This window comes from Chiroxiphia lanceolata, chromosome 1 (assembly GCF_009829145.1).
Source record: "Chiroxiphia lanceolata isolate bChiLan1 chromosome 1, bChiLan1.pri, whole genome shotgun sequence".
NCBI classification, from domain to species: domain Eukaryota; kingdom Metazoa; phylum Chordata; class Aves; order Passeriformes; family Pipridae; genus Chiroxiphia; species Chiroxiphia lanceolata.
The window spans coordinates 61,556,389-61,578,063 of record NC_045637.1 but is presented as its reverse complement, the minus strand read 5'-3'; the positions used below and the strand labels follow the sequence as shown (position 1 = coordinate 61,578,063).

General features: G+C 38.9%; 1 protein-coding gene across 3 annotated transcripts in view; it reads left to right on the top strand.

Moving 5' to 3' along the window:
- The first annotated feature begins 18,654 nt into the window (after positions 1-18,654).
- MBP (myelin basic protein) overlaps positions 18,655-21,675 on the top strand; it is a 115,739-nt gene continuing 112,718 nt past the window's right edge. Inside the window, exon 1 of one of the 3 annotated variants that reach the window (XM_032706144.1) lies at positions 18,655-19,025. The gene's annotated coding sequence lies outside the window, so the exon portion shown is untranslated. Of the gene's footprint in view, positions 19,026-19,246; positions 19,415-19,627; positions 20,021-21,675 lie in introns of those variants that run through there. The other 2 variants (XM_032706226.1, XM_032706308.1) reach the window with 2 other exon arrangements.

The window sequence follows — 21,675 nt, the reverse complement described above, 5'->3', positions numbered from 1 at the left end:
AACAGAGGTCCTAGTTGTTGTGGACACATTTCAGGTAAGATGCATTGGGTTTCACACTCACCCTCTTTCTGTGTCTAAGCTGGCCCAAGAGCCTCAGAAAATACATACCATATCCCTTCATTCAGCAAGAGCAGCTTGACTTCTTATTCTATTTTTCCAGGGACAGGGACAGCCAAGCTGGCGGTGCGTCATGGCATTGGCCCATGGCACTCTTGTTAAAAACAAATGCAGTGTTCCAGCTTCTTCCCCACCAACAGGAAAACACTCTGGGTATAAGTCCAAGAAACTACTTGCATTGCTGGAGATGTTCAACTACATGTAACCCCAGTAATGAGATGGGAGCACACACTGCCATCTGCCAGTTGCAGAGCACAGAAAGGTGGGACCTGTGGAGGAATAATATTATCTCTTTTAACAGTGCAGAAGAACCTATTTCTAAAAGCACCATATGTTACAGTGAATGGAATATGTTAAAACATAGATGAATTTCCATAAGAAGAAGAGATTGGGCTCATATGTGACATTTCTGTTGGCACAGGTAGTTCTCCTTTAAAGTTGTCCATGCTTGCTTCTCTAGCAGTCACACTGCTACAGGCACTGAAGCTCAAATAACTGAGACAAGGCAAGCATTCTTCAACTCTGCCTTTTCTGTGCTCCGTTGTATGCATATCTTATATTGATTTTAGGTTGATTAATGAGGGAGCTTTTTGCGGTTCCAACATTTCATTGTTAGCTAGTGTCCTGAGACAGACGAAGTTACCAGAGCAGATCATGACTCTCAGGGTAGTCATTACATGCTTCAAAACAACACATTGGAAAATTTTCCTGAAGTGAAAGGATCAGAGTGCTAATTTGTTCCCAGATCTTGTAAAGAGATTTGGCTAGATTTGTTTGACTAGAGCTTTGGTAACCTGCTACAGTTGGATGCCACCAGATGCAGTCACAATAGTATGTTAATAATAGACAGAAAAAAATATAGATAATGCATATTCACCTCACAGGAAAAAAAGAAAAATTCAACACTTTTTTCCTGTTGATCTGCTTTAAAGACTAAAACCAGATGTGAGCCAAACAGTAAAGAGTGTACAATTTATGTGGGATAAATTTCTTTAAAAAAACCAAAACCTGTAACAGACTTTGCCTGTCATTTATTTTTTTATCTATCCCCCCTCTTTTCTAACAATAGTATTGGAATTTTAAGAAAGAAATTGCATCACATTTCCCAATAACTTCTCTGTACTAGCAGACTAATTTGTCATATAATAAGCATGCAAGAATGCAGTATATTGTAATTTCCAGTTCAAAAAGTGGGGGGATGAAGTAAACTATTCTGCTGCTGATTGCAACTTCATGCTTATTACTCCTCCACCTTCATGGATGTGAAAGCCCCACACCAAGGCAAAGATGGCTTGTTTTTGAAATGCATCTTTGCTCTATCCCTATTGCATAGCACTCAAAATTATGTGAGGAAACAATTTTTTGAAACCTTGTTGAATTTCATTATCTCTTTTTTCATATAAAGTATTCAGCTATATCCACCATATGCTAAAAACTGTGTAGGGATTTCTACCTCGGAGTCTGGTGTTTTGGATGATGTAGCTTGGTTAATTTTTCTATATTTATCAAGAGTGACTTATGTTCCCTACCCACACAGATTTGCTCAAGTTTCTTAGTATGCTTTAGCCAGAGTGTGCCACAGTGCCTTATTCATGACTTGAGGCATCAACCAGCACTTAGGGATGATGTAACACATGATACTTTCTCTTCACCACAGACCATGTTCCTCAGGGACAAGCTGCTTATAGAAGTCATGTGATTCACAGATTATTCTGTCTGTGAGATCATTTGTGTGCACAATATTACTGATTTCAAGATCTGGGGACAAATATCACTAGGCTGAATGGAATTAGTGAGGAATGAAGAAGCAGTTTAATAAAACAAATAAAACATATGAACATGGACTGTTTCATGGTTTTAATTTTTCCCCATATAACTTTTGTGTAGGACTATGATTTGTGAAATTTGGGTGAGACTAATTGTGGATTTTAGATATGTGACCAAATTTTTTCAACACTGGTTACGCTGCTGGATCTGACAGTTTCATTTCAAGAAGATCCATATTTTCTGCAGCCACTGTCACAAATATACTTTGTATATTTAAGCAAGCAATTTCATCTGTCTTTGCATCCATTTTTCCCTTACTGTGGCTAGTTTTTCTTCTGCACAACGACCTTCACTGTGGTTTTTTTTGACTTTGTTGGTATGATGGGAAAATATAATATTGGCAGCATCTTGCAAGCAATATTGTAATAACAATAATCAAAAATGTAATAACCAATATATACCTGGAGACAAAACATTCATTTAAATAATTATTACTTTGTTTTTATTATTTATTGCAGAACACAGAAGTGTTAGACAAAAAGCTTTTTCTTTCTGTTTCTGACCATCAGAGACATACACTAAAGCCTACACTTTCAGAGAGGTACAGAAGTAAAGGCAGAGTCAGAGGGTGGAAGAGCAATTCCAGAATATAGACTCTCATGTTACAGATAAATATGAAGTCTAAATGTCAGCTTGATTTTCCCATTTTCCCATTTTGATTTTGAATGAAATATCTCTCCCTTTTACATAATCTCCTGCTTTTGGAATTCATGTCATTCCACTGTTCAAAAAGGAGAATACCCCTGGGGGCTTTAAGGGCAATGCATTGCAAAGCTTTTGTATAGAACCTGCTGCATTGGAACATCATATTGTAGTTTTACTGGTTCATGAAATATTTATGTCTTATGTCCTACATCGTTTTCACTCCAAAGTTACGGAGCAGCTTGTGGAGCATGTGGCTTTGTTCTATTTTTTAAAAGATTCTTAAGATTCTTTCAGCCTTTAATGCAGTGGAAACCAATAATGATACTGACATTTTCCCTGCAAACCTCATGTTTAACCATGACTCTCTCCTGATGTCTGTGGTACAAACTCTTCATCTGGCTGGTGTTACTGAAATGTAGCCTATTCTGTCACCCTCTGAGTATAGGGGTATGAACTAAGGAGGCAAGGTTTTATTGAGGTAACCCAATATATAGATTTTTTTTTTAGGTGATCAATGTCATGCACTTCCATTTAAATTAAATCCCACTCGAGCTCAGTTACAGCAGAATACAAATGCAAGCATTTATTCACAACATCCCAAAGCAGCAGTTACAAAGTATTACCAAAAAAGATATATATGCTGAAGTGAAAGAAAACCTTGCCTAACATACCTAAGGCAAGGTTATGTAAGAAAAGTCTTTCTCCCTTATTCATGTAACACTATGTCTCTTTCAAGAAGTTATCATCTGGGGCCTGGGTATTTCTCTCATGTCTCGGACTGCCTCTGCTCAGTAACCTCTACCCGAAATTGTGCCCATCACAGTTTCTTTTGGCTTCCAACAGAGAAGCACCTTCACAGCGCATCTTCAGCTGTGCTTACACCTCCACTTCTTACCTTTGCTGGAATATTAGCTCTCCTCCCCTTCAGTCCTTCAAGGACATTCAGACGGACCTACTCTTTTGCTCCAAAACTCATTTCAATCCATGCTTACGCAGGAGATAAGCAGGCCATTCTTCTTAATGAAAACCAGAATAGTTTCCCCTCCTTCAATATGTATATATTGCTTGCAGCAAACCTTTTGCCGAGGCATTGCTGCCTATATATAACTAGCTAGTAGACAAAACTTTCCTTCTGTGAGTAAAGTTCTTTCCTCCTCTCTTTAATGACTACTTTCCATGTTTTAGTGTGGGATGTAGCTTTCCCTGCACTTCATATTCTATGTCAATCTGTACACTGAAACCATAACTGAGATAATTACACTTAGATGCTTGTCTGCATCTCATTATTGGCTGAGTACTGCCTGGACTGACAATGAATTTTGGTAACTGACCTCCAACCTCCTACTCCAAAGCATTCAATTGTAAATATTAACAGTGTTAGGACAATAAAGCTACAGACATATTTTTCCTTTTTTTCAAATTGCAAAGGTATTCTTCTGCCTATTCCGTATCATCTCAAAATTCAACCTTTCTGATGAGCTAGAAAAACTAGTCACTGTATGATCACTAAGTATATATGCTTATTGACCTTGATTCAAAACATCACTGATATCCAGCTTAAAACACGTGACTGAATACCACTGGAATTGCTGTAAGCATGTACTTTAATGTCTTTTATGAGTAAAGATGGGTAGAAATCTTGTAGATCTGTGTTTCAATTTTGCGCCTTCTTTCCATCTCCCAAAAGTTAAAATCCCTACAGTGGTTTCAGCCCTGAAAGGGTTAGGGAGTTCCAGAAGACTCTGTCTTCTAGATAATATTTGCTTTTTTTGGAACATAAGTTCTCTACCTGAAGCATAATTCCCAGAAGAATTAAGCTACTGACAATGTAACTGGCTGGATGAAAATTTTAATTTTCTCCTGTCACTGCTGGGCAATCCACTGTACATGCATGAGCCTTCCCAGTAACAAACAGAGAGGTTTGATCAATGTCTGGATTTGTTAATTGAACTCTGTGCCAGGGCTCTGACAAGGCTTAAAAAGCCCTCTTCACTATTTCATTACCCTGAAAGGTCTCCATCTAATGTATATGCCACCTCAAAAGTGAGTAGTTTCACTGCTGGCTTCTTGACTCCTTGAGATGCTTTTCCCAAACACTTGATAGGAAGCTTCAACCAGTAAAATCTTTGTCTTCGTGGGAGAGAAATAGAGAAAAATTAATATGTTGGGGTTGTTAAACTTGATTGAACACACTCAGAATGCACATTTACACAGTTCTACAGCTATCTTTCCATCTCATTCTTTACAAAGATCAAATTTAACAATTTCATGGATCTGGGGGAAGGAAAATTGTTTCATAATAGATAAAACTGATCTTCGGCATCAATATAGCTCATGGGCGCATCAGGTGCTAATAGTTGTGCATGAACTTGGTATGAGGCATCATGATTATCACACTTCCCTTTCCCAAATCATCTGCATTTATTTCTCAATTACAGCCTTTTTCTCTTTGTCTAATGGTAGGAGAAATGAAGGAAAATAGCTGGAGGTTTTCCTCAATGAGACTAATTTTTCAAGAGAAAAAGGTAAGTTACATTTTTTCTCAAATAAAGAAAAAGCCCAGAATAAATGGATTATCTTTAAGGTCCCTCCCAACCCAAACCATTCTACCATTCAATGATAAATCAAAAGAAAATGAGATCTTCTACCATTTGCCCCAGAAAAGTGTAACATCGACTGGTTTTGCCTCTTTTTGGAGTAGTTCAATTTGAAGCTTGTTTTGACAACTGAAAAGTTAATTATCAGTCTCAGCAGAAGCCAAACACTGAATTGAGCCACGACAGCGAGGACTCAACTCCCAACTTTGAAATGGAATGACTGTGACAGTTTCTGCGGAAAAAGACAGGTGGCAGCACATCTATATTAGATACTTTTCCAATCACGCCAACAGATGACACTTTCATAGACCTTATAGCACAGCACCTCTCCCGAACAGTACATCCACATATGTTAAAGGCTCTTGATAAAACAGATCATTGTATAAAAGAAAAATTCACCTATTCTGACACTTCATATAGTAAAAAACTTGGCAACTAATGTAATTGTTTCTTAATAGTAGTGCTTGTAAAAAAAAAGTACTCCTCAACACACCAAGAATTTGTAAGATCTAATCCAGAAGTGAGATTTTTTTCCAAATACAGGTAGGTAATAATGATGCACTGTGTCACTAATTCTCAACTGTACTGGATAAAACAGAATTATTTATTTACTTTGTGACCTAATATTCAAGACATGGATACAGAGAGAGAGAAATTGACAACACAAAAACAATTTTCTTCTAAATTTAGTACTTTGCAAGGGAAATAACAGAGAATGTGAAATTGGTATGTAATATTCTTTTATTGAACAAATATAAGACTTCATTCATATACAGTGCTGAGTGTCAGACATGTAAAGTGTCCATAAATACCATCCGATGCTTGAAATGTTTTATTTTAACCTAATATTTCACTTAAACAGTGAGTGGCCTTATGACAGAAGTTATAATTAAAATACTCTTTTCTCTACTTAATAAAATGAGTTCCAGGGTTTTTTTTATCTACTGTTATCACCCTGAATTAAATATCTGACAGCAAGCTAGATGCCACATATCACAGAAAATTCAATTCCTCTCCCTGAAGAGCTTAGAGTCCGATTAAGCTGACATTAAAGTTGATGTAGATCTGCCCATTAAGTTAAGGGAAAGGGACTGATTGCATCGGCCCAGATTTGGAGTTAAGGATAGCAGACGGATACTGCTTTGAATAGGCAGCTTCAGTGAATCTAAGTGCAAGATGACATTCAGCAAGCTGTTCTTTGCAAGTGGAACACCCATTGAAAGCACTTTTTTCTCCCCACTCAAAGATACTTTCCGCTGAAAAAGTGCCACTCACAGCACTCAGCACCGGCAGAGCAAAACACAAGATTTCCAGCGAGGCTCGAGAGATTCTGCTCAGCTTGTTCAGCCTTCAGGATCAGCAAGAGGCCTGATGCTGAAAGGGATCCTTCAATTTTTGCAGTTTAGTTTCAACAAAACAACTCTAATTCTAGAAGTATGTTACTTCTTACGTATATTGACAGTTTTTAAAGACATGCATAATATTTGCAAATAGTGATTTAACTAATTTCTTTCCCACTTGATGGAAAACCAGGAGATAACTAACAGTCATGAACTAAACTTGTTACCTCAGTGTTAAGACAGATTTTTTTTTTTTTCCTCGTCTGGCTGCAAATTAGATTGTATTAGAGCCATTAGTTTGTGCCCAACCAGCAGGAGGTAGGTATTTTCATTAAAAAAGTAGGTAGTACAGAATTCTTCAAATGTCATCATGAACTGCAATTGCACAGCATGAGAAACTGATCTAGCCAAATGGAAAAAAATCCACACTATAAAAAAAGTGGTTTAGCTGTAATAATGTTTATTAACATCATGATGAACCCAAGGCCTTTTTGTGCTAAATGCTGTTTCCAACATGAAAGTAAAAGATGGTGAGTATCTTAAAGACTTCAAATAGTAGAACAAGATAGCAGATGGACACAGGCAGATGGGAAGGAGTGTAAAGAGGCATAAACTACTGGTCACAAACACTGTCGGTCAGCTTGCCTGACAGTTGTCTCAGTCCACTGAAAGCTTAACTGCAGTCATGCTGCTGCTGTTTTGGTTTGGGGAGGGGGTGGGAGTATTTTGTTTGTTGTGGTTCTTTTTTTAACATATGCATTATTGCAATTGAAGGTATTAAAGCAACTGGAAGGAGGATAAAGAGATAGCTCTGCATATGCTTACAGGGAGAATTGAGGGCGCAGATAGTCTGACAATGTCGTCTCTACCTTCCCCTCTAAAGATTTGTGTCAGTTTTAGTGGGTTATATATACTCAATAAAAAAACTGTCTTCAGACTTTTTCATACTTTCAGTCTACCTTCATTTTGGTGAAGTTCAGCTCTCAGAGAATTTTATTGCATGAGATTTTGGCAAATGGGTGAAGAGTATGTTACCTGTAAAACCAAATGTTTTAATGTAAGGAGGTGTTCAGTCTAAGAGTCTTGTGGTATTATATACATAAGTGATTTAACATGGATTGATGGGTCATTACTGCCATGAAAATCACATTTTACCTTAATAGTCTTTCCACAGTAGAACACTCTAATATTCTTTGTTCTGTCACATGTCCTTTTTGAAGGATTCTCATTCTGTGAGATGCTGACACTTGATGTAAAAATAATGCACCAGCTATATTATTAATAAAGAACCACAACTGTCTTCTGCTATTTTGGACAGGTTGGTGGTCTGGCTAATTTACAGCAACACTTTTACAAAACTTATCTTTGAACAAAATTAATCTTGATTTGCAAGTATAACAAATAAAATATTTTTTCTTATGACCTTAAAATTGATATTTTAAAATAATTTTAGTAGGTTATTATTAAATTTATTAATTTGAATATTGTTTAAAGTGTATTTAGAAAAACACTATTAACTTCTACAGACTTTTTGAATTTTTTTCAGGTTTTCAATGGGCTTGATGGAAAATCGTGGAAGAGAAACCTAGCCATGGCCTACAATCACTCTTGTACCAAACACAAAATTTAATGAAAGAGATGCGATAATTTTTGATTGGTGAAGGAAAGCTTGCACAAGGCCAAAGACAACACATGTACTGTTAGCATAATAAGGATGACTAAATCAGAGTTATTTTCAGATAAAGACTTCCTTGGGCTAAAGATGAACCATAGATGAGCCTGGTCTACAAAAAGCTTCTCACACAGGCATTTTTACTGGGATAGTTTCAGCCACTGGCAGCTGTTCAGCTCTGATTAATTTTTCCAATAATTTATATTTATCACTATATAATTACAACTTATAACTACAAATTTTGGCCTTCACAGATTTATTAATTAATGAAGACTTTTCCAAATATGTACACAGGACTGAATGCTTTGGGCTGAAACTTCAAGATTTGAGTTTTTTTCTGAAATTATTAAAATACACTACAATTTGTGAGTATACTCACTTTAATTCTCAACTCATTGACTCATTGAATTTGGATGTTTCCCAATGGAGGTGCTGACAGTAAGTTTAAAAAGCATTCATAGAAACAACTTGTTCTGTTGGGTTTCCTTTTGCTTTGTTTCTTTTTCAGTTTTGTACAGACAAGTAACTAGCTTTTTATTTTTCTGTTTTCCATTTTAAGTATTTTTCCCCTTCAAACACCATGGTTTCAGTTTACAACATTTCTCCTTGTGATGCATCAGATCTGAATCTTTCCACAGCTGTGTAAGCTGTACAACAATTGAGTATACTTCGCATTTTCTTTATTTTAGAAAAAGGACAGTTTTCTAAAACATTGAACAGTGGAAGTTTCATCTCACTAACAAAAAATAGTACATAATCAGTCGTTTATGCAATATTTGAAATGATAGCTTTGCCCCTTCAACATTGCTGCCACTCCTCTGCTTAGTGGCAGTCATTTACATGTACAAACATACATTCTTGTTTCAGCTACAAGTTGTACTGGAGCACAGATAGTATAACTGTACACAGTATTTTGATTACTATTTTTAGGAAAACTAATTTTCAAAAATCTAATCAGGAAAAAAATAACAGAAAGAAGATACTTAGTCTGACAAATAGCTCTTTCAGCTACCATCACTGAACTGCACTGGACTTGCATAAGAAATTGAATACAAAAAATTCTTCCCAATATTTAACCTTACAAAAAACTTTGTCAGCTCTTTGGGCCATTTGATGTTGCCTCCACAGAACTGTCACAGCCACAAGTTTCATCAGTCATGGTGGTTGCATGATGGTTGCATTCCTCAACTCAGTGAGCACCATCGTGTCTCTTGCTTAGTCCTCATCAGAATATTTTGGGCTACCAAAAAGATCGTGTGTGTGACTATGGCATGCATGCCACCAGCAGTGCAGATGTCAGAGTCTGAGAACTACAGAGGAATCAAGAAACAACCCCAAGAGTTTGATTTTTGATCACCACAGGTGACTCTCAGATCACTGATTGTACTTGAGCCCTGCTGCAGACAGAACATGTTCAAGACCATAGGAGCTGGAGCTCGTTCTAGTTCTTCACCCCATGCTTTTATTTAGTGTTCCCCATCTCTAAACATTTTTGCTACAAATGGAACTACCTTCTTTCTGCTCTTATTTGTCCTACTTATAACGAATTTCATACACTGGAAGATTTACAGGTTAACCCATTGCATAAGGAAGTTAATGGTATAGTGCCTTTGTTTTCTCTTTCATAAAGGCACTACCTAGGAAAGATTTAGAGTTTAATTTCTTCAAGATTTTCATTTTCATCTTGTTCTATCAAATTACTTGTATCCTTTCTCAATTGACATCTTCCACCCATTTTATGGGCATCCTTTTTATCTAGCTTGTATTAAACAAGAAGGAATAAAAATAGACAATATAGGGTGTGTCCCTGTTGAAATGCATCTGATTCCCAAATTTTCCTTTAGTTTCTAAGCATTCAAGAATCCCCACTGATATCACACTGACTGTTGTTAAAGCACACTGCTACTGCAAATCAGGTAATGTATTTAAGTGTTTTAATGTGGACTAAAGAGCTCATTTTAGGCTCCTCTTCTCAAAAATCATTATTCATATACTTGTGGCAATGATCATTACATGAAGTAGTGGACATGTATGCATGGTAGAAGCTTGTATGTAGAAGAAAATACATAACTAGATTATGAAAAAAGTGAACGTTCATACAAGTTTAGGACTTTTTCCTTGAAACAAATTTGTGCCAACAAATACTGTCACTCTTTTCTTGACCAAGTCATAACTGTTCATTAGTCCCATAATATTTAAGTATTCTTTACATAAGCAGAAAAACTAGCTAGTACTAAGAGAATTTTCAGTTAGTCTATTTTTTGATGATCAGTAGCTAAAAATCAGATACAGCTTATCTGACAGATAAATCCAGTTAATGACTGCTAATTAATTATTTCTCCCATAGAATCAGCAAATTCTGAGCAACGAACTGTTTTCATTGGAAATTATGATCAAGCAAATCTTCAGTCCATGGAACACACACTAAGTCCTGTATCTTCTCAGGCTTGAGTTCTCTGTGACCTATGGAAGTTTTTTTAATATTTTTTTTGTGTTCTATATTTTCTCTTTTTTAAAGTGTACTTCCTCTTACTGCCACCATCCTTCATACTACCTAGCTATTTTTTTTTAATTTCCCATTTATTAATTTTTTTTCTCTGTTAATGAAACTAGAGTTCCATACTAGTAACTAGAACTTATCAGAAATGAAAAAATTTACCAGGAATGTGGTAGACTATTGTTATCTCTGAGCTGCCTATCCATTTACTTTCAAGAGGCAGCTTTAATATTCAAAACAACTAAACACAAAGAAGCTCCACTGTTTTCATTATGACAGAGATCAAAGAATCTCTTAAAAACTATACAGTATTATATTCTGAGGAACTGGATACATTTACTCCTGTTTCTTAAATACATACATTTTTTTACAAGATATTTGTATTCAAAAAATATGAAATAGTAATTAGCACACACTAGATCATAGATAAACCTCGAAGTATTGCTAAGTCATTAATACCATCCATTAGAAGACTCAGCTTTGGCCACTTACAGTTTTGTCGAATTTTACTTGCTTGGGAAAACAGTTCATATGGGCTACGCCCACCTCCAAAACATTGTTTAAGCTATTTCATATACCAGGAATGTACAGAAAGTTGCTTTCTTTGAGTAAAAATAAGCAAGCAATGTCTATAAATCCCCATGGGTTGTTAGTATTTAGAGTTTAGATCTACTATGCAGGTTAAAATGAGTATTATGTAAGTCCTATGATATCCCTGTTAGTCCTATCGTACCTTACATTTGTTTTGGCCAAGAAGTAGAAAGCTCGGCATAGTCAATTCCAGAGCTGATCAAAGGTGAATTTTTCAGTATTGGCTGTAGAGGTATAGGATAGTGATTAACTTGCTCAAGCCCATTTGAAACTTCAAAGATAGTCATGTATTATCTGCATATTTGGAGGCTGTGGCTTTTCAAAGTTGAGTTTTGTTGCATTATGACTGTAAAGAAGAAGGGAACTGAAGACGATACTATTCAATCTACCATTGTTCATGAATACAAGATCAGAACTTTATTGACAGTGGTTACTGAATATTGTGTGTGTTTTAATAGATTCAGACTTCATCGTTCTTATTTTCACAGTTTTTTTCATAACCAGTCCAAATAACAATCTTTTATTATGGTTAACTTTATTAGAGGCATGAACCTGAAGCACTCTCTGATTGAGGTCTGAATCATCTTCCTGTCAACTAGCTCTGAATTTGGGGTAAATTAGTATTAAGCAATGCAGTACAGAGCATACTGCAAAGGAATGAACTGCTACTGAAGCCTCTCTCTTTCTACTTCAGTATTTGCTTACCTCATAGCATAAGTCAATATATACCTGCCAGTCCGAAGTGATCACCAAGAATAGGCATTCTGTGGCACAAATTGGGATACTATTGTGCTCATCTTTAAAATACTACTGACATTCATGTTTTCTGGACCTCTTTCATTGTAGTGACACACTGCAAGAACACTATACCTCCTTTCTAAAAACAAACTTTACAAGGGCAATTAATTTTCTTTTGTCGTTCACCTTCAATTTCCTAGCTTAAACACTTTGCAAATGCATAATTTGAGAAAGGGAATGTTACACCTTGACAACTCTAGCTAAAGTTTGTAGCAGAACAAAGTTATCTGCAGTCCATTAACAAGCATTGTAAGCATAGTTGATAAAATTCCTTCTTATTTATATTGCATTAGCTATTTAATCTGCTCCAGCTTAAAGGAAATAGAGTGGTTAACACACTACCATGTATGAAACAGAAAAGGATTTCCCAGCGGGGGAATAAGATAAGGCAGCACAAGCAAGTACCTGCCCTATAATCGTGTACTTTGCATAGATTTGTACTGAAAACTGCTTGTTGTTTTCAGATCCCTCTAGATTATGCAACAGCAAAACAGAAAAATGGCATGATTTCCTATCCTATGAAGCTGAACCCCAGCTGCGAAATGTGATTGTTTTTTGTAGTAGGAGATTGTTTTTTGTAGTGCAAAGGGGAAGGCCCTGGTTCAGTTATTAAAAATGTTTTCTGTTTTTTCTATGCTGGTACTGCCACAGCTGTGTTCAGGCATTCTGGAGTAAGTTTTATGTGTGAAACTGGTTGACTTCCTCTTGTTGGAAGCACATTGAATAGCAGTAAAGCAGAGCTTTGTAGGTGTCTGCCCACACAGTGACTACAGCTTCTCTGTTTTGCAACAGGAGAAACTATAATGATGAAGATTGTGTTTGAGGTTTAAAGAGTGCTTTACTTAGTGTAAAACTGATCTGAGCATACATCAGATTCTCTTGTAGAGACATATCAAATTTCATCTACATTCTGTGATTTAGTCTCAAATTGCAGTGAATTCAAGAGCTAGGTGATCATAAATTGCATTGAATACAAATCTTAGTCTTTGCAGATTTTAATTTAAAGGAATATACTATGGTAAACAAAATCATATTGTCATTATCTTATATCACACATTTTAATATTTTTCTTATTTCCCTCATAAAAATGAACTTGAAAGTTCAAATGTCAGAATCTCATAATTATAAAAAGAATAACAAAAAAGTTATTTCATTATAGGTGCCAGGTAATCATTCTTCTTGATAGGTACACTAAATCTGTCTTTCTGTTCTAAACTTGTTTTTTTTTTTCCAGTTACTCTTTTTGGAAACTTTCTCTTGGGGATTTGTAAATCTCATTTTTAAAGCCGAACAAAAGCATTCTCCCTTTTTTTGCATGAAGAAAAGTAAAAGGACTTCCAACTGGACAGCCCTGCATGTTACATTGGTTTCCAAGTTGAGTGTGACAGAAGTTACGCATTTCACATCTCTGGAATAAAGATGATTTCTCCAAATGGCTTCCATAAACTGACATTAGAAACAAAACAGCATTTCAACACACTGCAGGTATTGGATTGAGAAAATGGACACTGTGAATGGAGACACAGATGGGCAGAACTCCCTTTGACTCTGATCTGACCAAGGACTGTTATTTTAAAAGCATCTATATTGTTCCGGTCAACCCAAAGAGAAGTCCCAGTTCTGAAGAACATGCAATGTAAGAGCCAACGCATAAGTAAAAAGGGGAAGATGAGAAGAACAGAGTTTCAAAAAAAAGGTAGGAAGAGTCCTCTCTATATTAATTTCTGTCTCACTTCAAGTTAGCTTTTTGTCTGCCCACAGAAACCTTTAGCACACTCTACCATGGCTTAAGAAAAAAGGATATAAATACATCATATTTAAGTATATCTGTGTGTGTGCATGCATCTGTAAGTAGATTTATAGAATCACAGAATATTAGAAGGGAAGCCACAAGCTGGAAGGGAGCCACAAGGATTATTGAGTCCAACTCTTAAGCGAATGGATGATACAGGGAATGAACCTGTGACCTTGGTGTTATAGGCAACAAGTAATTAGTGAGAATACAGACACTTTAATTTGTGTAAGTGAAGAGGTATTTATACACAGGCTTATTTTCCATTCATTCATTTGCAAATGAACTGCACACATCAGGCATGTTTTCTCTACTGATTAAGTGCAAGTGAAAAGCAGAAACACAGTAATGTTCTTAATAGCCCACATCAAAGATTTTTTGCGAACCTTTTCCATTAGCTGGAATGTTTGTCTTAGAAGATGCAGAAGAGTAAAAACTCCTTTTATCATTGGACTTTTTTGACCTATATTACAGCAGTACATGACATGTGTGTGAAATATCCTGCGAGACGGTCATTTTCCTAGAAAACTGTGTTGTCAGAGGCAACGATTAGACGTAGACAAAAAAATAGAAAACGGAGAAAATGAGTTTGAAAGCCTGCTACGTTCATCATCATGGCCTTGTGCTACTACAACCACTTTTTGATCACTTCTGACAAACAGGATATTGGTGGTATCATAAAAATAATGCTCACTTCTTGAAAAATGCTTTAGAATTTGAAGACAAAATATTTAGGCAAAAAAATCCAAATAATAATTCCTGCTTGATCACTGATAGAGTATTCCTTCTTTAAAATGAAACATCACTCAGATCTTTAAATGTCAGTGTTTCTGTAAACAATTGCTTTACTTTCTCATTCAGACAAAGATATAACACATTTGGAAGGACTTTCAATATCTGTTATGTTGTCATTTATCCACTGCTGCATTCATTCACTAGGGAATCCTAATGTACCAGGAGAAGGATTTTCTTTACAATGCATATTTACAATAAGGTCGAATGCCTTAATACCCATGGCTAGTAAGAGACAGTGAATTCTGACAAGATATCTGAAGAAGGTCCATCTGCTTGTGGCTGCAGAATACCTTCCTGATTCTCAAGACTCATTGAGAAGTCAAAATGCAAATTTTTGGAGACTCAAAGCTTTCAGAAATGGTGGCTTTTTCACTGCCCCTTTCACAGGTATTTGATGAAAAAGGACATTTTGAGACATTTTTCTAAATATTTGGTGAGATCTTCTGAAGATTAGTCACCCTGACTATACAGAAATTTCTTAGCAACCAAGTCTTTGGGATACGTTGGGATACATTGATCATTAACACATAACTGACAGAGGTGGAAAAATGAGGATCAGAACACTTCAGGGTGGTGGTGAGAAGAAAAGCCTTTATTCAACTCCTTGCTTCAAAATGGCTCCCACCTTACACAGGCAAGGTGAGAACATTCTAGCAAGAGGGTGTAACCGGGGAGGAGTTTGGGCAAACTGAGGGGAAGTTTCTCTATAGGGAAAGTGCTGCAACACACCAAAAACTGACCAGTGGGGAAACAGGACTCATGGCCATGAGGGATAAAGGAAATTACCAGAACTTAAAGTACAGAATATGGGAATTATACAGTAAAATATGAAACACCACATAAAATCCAAAATGTGTATTCTTCAATAGTCCACAAAAGTCAGTATCTGCGTTCTCTTCCTCAGGAAGAATGCCGAACTCGATGTTTTCCTTCAATCCTCATAATTCTCACCTCCAACACATAGCTGCTAGTTTGTGATAGATCTCAGTATCTGCAGACAATGGTGTTCCATTTGCCTGTACAGACAGTCTGACACTACTCAAACAAATACCTGCTGAGAAAATGCTCTTGTATCATTTTTCTCGGGAAAAAAATGTGTCAATAACTTGTCTGATTCTGCTTATAAAAATAGGGTAAGCATTGTGTTGTTATTTTCAAGGATTCATACATAATAAAACGTTTGTGCGAAAATACATCAACATCGCAAGTCTTTATAATTAAGTCTTGATTCTAAGACTTAAATGAAAGTGTGAACTCATCTGGAGTTCACTAAAGGCCCATTCACAAAAAAATTTCAAATGACTCCTAGTTAGGTCTAGATTATGTTTCCTTTGCACGTAGGGCTTGATATTGCTAATCTTGCATTGGCAATCTCCACTGTCTCAGTGACGGTTACTCATTACAGCATTTTGCTATTTCCCATTTTCAGTTCTTGAAAGTGAATAGCTGTTCTTTCATCTTAATTCAATAGCATTCAGTGAATTTTAATTAAATCATTCTTTGAGTTTATATGACATTGGTCTGGTTACCCATTATGAGGCTTTCACACCCAAACTTTAGTTTTCCTAATAAGTCTAACCTATTGGCCAACAAGGTCAACTGTTTCTCATTAAGAATAATAACCAGCCAATTGTAGTATAAAATACATATGAAATATTGCGCAAATTCTGCTCTCTTTTCATTCCCTTTCTCTCATTTGCATAAAGGAACACTTCATACTTGACCAAAGCAATTTTTACTGGACAATTAATTTAAATTAAAAAATCAAGATTAATTTTCCTCTATTACTTGTTTTCATACTGTTGTTTATTCAGATAGAGCTCTTTACAGTGTCCCAAAGACCAGGGGTGAAATAGTGTGTGGAATATTTAAAAAGAAGACATTTTTCTTTTCTCCCTGTAAAAGGAAGCAAATAGAAGAAGAAATGATATGGCTTTGTAGATGTGGATACATTGCTGCTGAATACACACACTTATTTTCATCGTGAAGTGTTTCCAGGAGCCGGCATTTATGAATAGCAGAATTATAACGGGCAAATCAGAATGTCTACATTTCTAGCTGCTAATGCTGTCCAATGATTCTAGTGGCTTTTACAAAAGTTTAATTTTTATGAGTATATGTAAATAAGCATACTGGCATCTGATAACATACAAAAATCCTGGAGCAACAAGGGAAACTATAAACTGAACAGGGAGACCTTCAACACATTAAGAGAGAGCTGTTGCAGCTATGCCAGGTAACACAGCTGTACAAGGGCAACAATTTTTCCAACTTTTTTTCCCTACATACTGTGTCCACATTCTGTAATTGTGAATCTCCTCACACCTTTATATACCTTTAGGCCTCAACGGAGTAACCATGCATAAGTGTATGTAGACACACACACGCACATATAGATATACGAATGTATAATTTGTGTATGAACATTTCTATGCAAAGATATTCACAAGACCCACTACCCACAGGATAATTATTCTAGCTCAGATCATTTTAATTTGAAAGAAAGCAAGATTGGGGTTCTAATCTCATTGTCATAATTTATTAATCTGCCTTCTGAGACTGTGATCAAATGAGATTTTTGGATCTAATTTTCCTCTAAGACTTTTATGCAAAAAAAGGCAGAGATAAGCACCTGAAAACTGAAATTGTTTTCTTTTAAAGTTGTTAAATATTGGTTTCTTTTTGCCATGCTTTTAACAAAGTTACCATTTAAAAGTAAAAAAATGTACATAAAGCTAAAGTATCAAACCCATTTAATGTGCTCCTCAAATTTCTGGCAAAAGAAAGTGGTATCTTTTTGCCAGTGTGAGGAGTGTGAGGAAAGAACAGTATTTTATGTATTCCTAATATAAAATTCCCAGACTTTGAATTGCTCAAAATGGTGATATGCCACCTATTCTTTTCCTCTTCACTCTTTCCTTCCTTCTGTGATCCTTTCTAACTCACATTCCAGCATTTTATCTTCAGGTTTTAGTATGCTGCATGGTAGTCTTCAGACATACAAAAAAACCTAACATTGCAAACTTCTCACTTTGCACTGTTAGGATAGTAGGATCTTCCTTTCATATAATGGAAATGTTTACCCAAATAACTGTTTATCCATGAGAACATGGAGTTTCTAATCTGGCCCAAAATCCTTTTCTAAGACCTCCTTCATCTTCAAAGATGGATAGCAGGACAAAAAAAATTTACATAATGAGAGTGTGTAGCTGACTTATAACTCTCCATCTGTTGTGGTTTAAACATGATGCAGGTGCAACAGATACAGTAATCATTGATGAACTTTACAAATAAAGCGACTTCTTAAAAAAACCTCTATAAATTTATTTTGTACTTCTGCATTTTCATACTGGATGGAAACAGTATTTGCCTAAAATATCCATTCGAGTGAACTGATCCCCAGACGCTGGATGAAACACAAAAGGCATTTCTAATCCCTATAAACCCCAAAGAGCCTGACCCTTAGGGCTCGTGCTGTGAAACTTCATTTCACAGTGGCTGAAGTTTGCCTGTGCCTCATGCTCAAGTGACAGTGGGTCATGGGCTGCAGGAAGCCCACGGGACAGCATGCGGTTCCCGCTGGAATGACGAGATTCACGATGGGACTCGGACAAGGCAGAGATCTCTGTTGCGGGCTTTTGAGTCTAAAACCGCAGGTACCTTTTTTCCCCTCGGCAGTCAGATTTATTAGGATTCCCGTAGGCCCAGTTATGGAAGTTAGTTACCGGCCCACGGCAGCCAGGACTGTGAGGGCAGTGAGCCCTGGGCGGGCACGGCAAGCAGGTTGCCACGGCTCGCCTCGTCGTGGCCAAACCCCGCTCCCAGTAGTCCAGACCCACTCGCGTCCCTCACCAAGCAGGAGAGCGGTGCCCGCCCCGCGAGGGGTAGCGGGTCCCTGCCCTGGCCGCCCCCGCCTGCGGGGCACGGCAGGCGCCCTCGCCCGCTGCTCCTTCCCAGGCGCCGGCGGCTGCCGAGGGGCGGGCGGGCGGGCGGCGGGGCGCGGCTGCCGGGCGCACCTCCCGTGCAGGTACCGGGGGCCAGCTGCCAGGCTTCCACGGGGAGGGCCGGGGGTTAGGAAGAAGCAAGGGAACAAACCACACAGCGCCGACACCGAGCGGGGGCAGCTCCTCGCCCGCCGGCTGGCGGAGGAGGCGCGGCTCTGTGGCGGCGGGAGGGAGCGCGGCGCGGAGGTTCCCCGCTCCCGGCTCCATCCCTGCCTCTCTCCGCACCTGGCCGCCGCCGATCCCGGAGAGTGGCGGGGCGGGGGGTGCGTGTGCGCTCCGTCCCGCACCCCAGCTGCCCCCGCCCGCTGCATGCAGCCCCCGGAGCACCGCAGCAGAGGAGGACGCGCCGGGTGCGTTATGATTTACTCTTTTCTCTATTATTTTGTGGTTTGGGTTTTGTTTTTTCTCTCCGGACGGCTTCGCGGTGGGGAAGGGAGAGAGGCAGCCGGGGCCTCCCCTCTGCCGCCGGCTCCGGGGCCGTGCCCAGCCCGCACTCTGCGCTCCGCCGTGTTTGTTGTTGTTGTGCTCCGGGGAAGGAGGCGGCAGAGCGAGCGGCTCACCCGGGGCGGCGGGGGGGGTGAGGGGGGGACGACGACAGTGTTTCGACTTGTTTCTCTTCCTCTTCGCCGTGCGAGCCCCGCGTCCCATCCTCCTCGGCGGGGCAGCAGCGGGGGGCTTGGCGGAGGGCGGGCTGCGCTGCGGGACACCTGGAGCAGGTGGCTCCGGCACAGGCGGGCAGGTAGGTGTCCCCTGGGCTCCCCCGGGGGAGGGATTCCGCCCGCGGAACAGGTACTTGCGGACAGGGAGAGCGGTGCTCGGGGCGATCGGCGGGAGAGCTGGGCAGCTGCCCGGCGCGGCCCCGCGGAGGTGTCTCGTCCTCGCCTCGCCGCGGGGGCCGACGGGCGCGGGGCTCGCCCTCCGTCGGGGCGGCTGTGCCTTACATAACCGGGCGGGGAGCGGGGCAGGAGGCCTGCAATCAGTCAGTACCTTGGGCTTCCGGTTTCACATCGCAAAGCCTTGAACAGAAACGGCCAACTTCTCTTTTTTTTTTTTTGTTTTTGTTTTTTTGTCTCGTGGGGTCGAGCCTCACGACAGGCGCTGGCGGAGAGCTGAGGAGCGGGGCAGGTGCTGCCCCCGCCGCGATCCCACCGGCTGCCCCGCTCCGCGGCTGGGCACTCACCGGCTCTTGCAGGGATTTCCTTGAAGTTTCTGTGAGGAAGGCTTGGACCGGGCTGCGGCGGCTGCGAGGAGCCTCTGGGACGCTCCTGTCAGCGCCCCCGCGGCCCGCCACCTTCTCCGCCCTCCTCGGCTTGGCTCGGCTCGGCTCGGGGCTGCCGTGCTTCTGGTGCGTGTCACCGGCTGTGCAAGGGCTGTGCGGTTGCTGGGGGGGGGGGTTGACGGTGTTTAAAATAACTCTGTCTGTGATGAGCTGTGGCGATAGCAAAGGCTGCAGTTTTAGTGTCTTCGTACGCTTGTGGGGACTTTTTAAAAAATCGCTGCACGGTTTGCCTTGGAGAGAATGTAAACATGTATTTTTGTAATTGTAAGTAGGTCCATCGTGATAGTGTTTCCTGTGTGCTCCACCTTTGTGCTACAATATATCAGATGCTATATTTGGAGTAAAGTTGATTAAAATAATATGAAGAAACTGGGAAAAGGCTTTCTTGTGGAGAAACGGAAGTTTTCCCCCTTTTGTATATTCTTTTCAGTGGATCCAAAATTGAGTCAGATGATTGGGAGTGACAGCATGTATATTGCACTGTTTTATTTCTGTTATATCCACAAATTATTTTATGAAGTCCTGAGACTAATATAGTTTTGTGTCTATGGAGTGCTGCTAGTTAACAGATACAGACAAGTTAACCTGTAAATTGTGGGCGATTGTGTATAAAGGCTTGAAATACCTGGCTGGATGATTACCCTGTCAGTCAAGGTAAATAATAACAGAGTAAGAGAACAGTCTTAGATTTTGTTAATGATTTGATTACTGTTGGCAATCAAGTAGGAAACAGTTCTCTAAAATCTTTAAATGATCTTAGAGCAGTTAGTAATAACTGGTATGAGTCTGTCAAAGCTCTCGAGCATCACGGATTAAATACTTGCTTTAGATCCACTCTCTCTGTTGTAGATTGCCTTCTGAATGATTCTAAAGAACACCTATAAGAACATTATAAATGCCATACCAGGCTATACCAAAGTTTCTACTGGTAAGTGCCTAGAGAGGATCAGGATAGGGAAAGCTTGCAGTGATGCTTCCTTAGAATACGCTCTCCGGGCAACTGTGGCTCAAGGATTCCCTTTGGTAGAAGTGTTGCCTTTGTGCTTGACAGACACAAAGTTTTTTGTGTTGTATATTCTTTGATCTTATACAGTAGTGTCTGAAGCCATGTAGACTTTTAGTCTCTGAGGAAATAGGTGATGAGATGAAGCATTCTACTGACATTATTTGTCACTGATAAGATGGTAAGAGAGCAATTTCTTGATGGCAAAGGCCTATGGAGAGGAGTTACATTGATGAATATTAATTTTCCAAGCAATGTTCATGCATTAGGCTCTGAGGTAATGCATTTAAAATAAAGTTTGGTATTTATAACGTAAAGAAAAGGGCAAAGAGTGCCACACTCTTCTAATGTATCCTGACGAAATAGATTAAAATTCATTTTCACTGAGTTGGGAGAAAGCCATTAATAAAATGTATTGTCAACTTCATTGTATTCATAATAAGTAGAGAATTAAGAGCAGAAATTGAGTTTATGCCATGCTGTACTGCTGAAGTATGTTCACAGACTCTCCAAGCCACTATTCTATCATGATAGGTGATATGAATAAGGTTACAGTCACTATTGTCACTATTGTGGGGATAAATTTTAGGTCAGACCCTTGATGATAGAAATTACAGCATATTACTTAAAAATAGTTTCATATTTTTAATTGCTTAACTTTGGGTGTTTGTGAAAATTTTTATGACAAAAGTGTTCTTGAATTGGGATTTATTTCTCA